This window comes from Amphimedon queenslandica, unplaced genomic scaffold (genome assembly GCF_000090795.2).
Source record: "Amphimedon queenslandica unplaced genomic scaffold, v1.1 AMPQUscaffold_12933, whole genome shotgun sequence".
Lineage (NCBI taxonomy): Eukaryota > Metazoa > Porifera > Demospongiae > Haplosclerida > Niphatidae > Amphimedon > Amphimedon queenslandica.
In genome coordinates, this window is record NW_003546831.1 from 53,159 (window position 1) to 54,397 (window position 1,239).

Sequence of the window (1,239 nt, forward strand, 5' to 3'; positions counted from 1 at the left end):
TTTAAGCTAATTCCGAATTCAATTTTTCGAGTTGCGGCCATTTTAAGAAAACGTCAAAATTCTGAAAAAATCCCTGTACTATAGCCCATGGTTTTTTCCAAAAAATGGCTCCAAAAGTACCCCAAATTTTTATTACATTTTCTGATACATATTGATGCCTTTATGCTGTGTAGCAAGTTTGAGCTGATTCTGACTTCAATTTTTCGAGTTACAGCCATTTTAAGAAAACGTCAAAATTCTGAAAAATCCCTGTACTATAGCCCATGGTTCTTTCCAAAAAAATGTCTCCAAAATGACCCCAAATTTTTATTACATTTTCTGTTACATATTGATGTCCTTATGCTGTGTAGCAAGTTTGAGCGGATTCCGACTTCAATTTTTCAAGTTACAGCCATTATGATTATTATTTATTACAGGGAAATGGCTCCATTGTTGGATTATGTTCCTAAACTAAAAGAAGCCAGAGGAGTTCAGTGCAAGGGAGTGTACTGTGGGATGCCGTCATACTTTCCGATATCTCACATGCTAAAGTAACCACACCCTCCATTAATTATTATTATTATTATTATTATTATTATTATTATTAATTAGGAGGAATTGGTTCCTTCCAGCAGGGCTTCCCCCTAGTGCCTCATCTAAACTGGTTCTTGAAAGTGTCAAGAAAACCTCATCAAATTCAAGAAACTACACCTTCATTGGACGCTGTAAGAACATTATTAAACTTATTGAACCTTGTACCTAATCTCTCTCCCTCCCTCTCCCTCTCTCCCTCCTTCCCTCTCCCCCCCTCCTTCCCTCTCCCCCCCTCCTTCCCTCTCCCCCCCTCCTTCCCTCTCCCCCCCTCCTTTCCTCTCCCTCTCCCCCCTTTCTCTCCCTCTCCCCCAGTTCCTCCTAATGCTAGCTCCACCTTCAGCCTTTACCAGGCTACTCTCTTCTCTCCTGGTCTCTTGAGTCATTCATTCCTCCAGTGACTCCTTATGGTGATGAGGGGTTAGGTTGTTATTACATTATGTACACTAGAGGGAATGGAGGGGGTGAGACTAAACTGTGGATTGAAGTGAAGGTAATAAGAGAAACAGTAAAGTGTGTGTATAGCAACTAATGGAGTATCAACAATCAACTCTAATTGAATCAACTGATGTATATGTACAGACAGTGTTGATACGCTAATAGTTAATGATAGATAAACATTACATTAATGGGAATTTTTGAGGAGGGAAATTTTGATAAATTTATTGT

At 39.4% G+C, this 1,239-nt stretch overlaps 1 long non-coding RNA gene across 1 annotated transcript; it reads left to right on the plus strand.

Moving 5' to 3' along the window:
* Positions 1–519: 519 nt before the first annotated feature.
* On the plus strand, positions 520–1,204 carry LOC109586154 (uncharacterized). Its single transcript, XR_002186849.1, has 3 exons — positions 520–530; positions 628–704; positions 886–1,204. It is a non-coding gene; the product is annotated as an uncharacterized LOC109586154 (long non-coding RNA).
* The last annotated feature ends 35 nt before the right edge of the window (positions 1,205–1,239 follow it).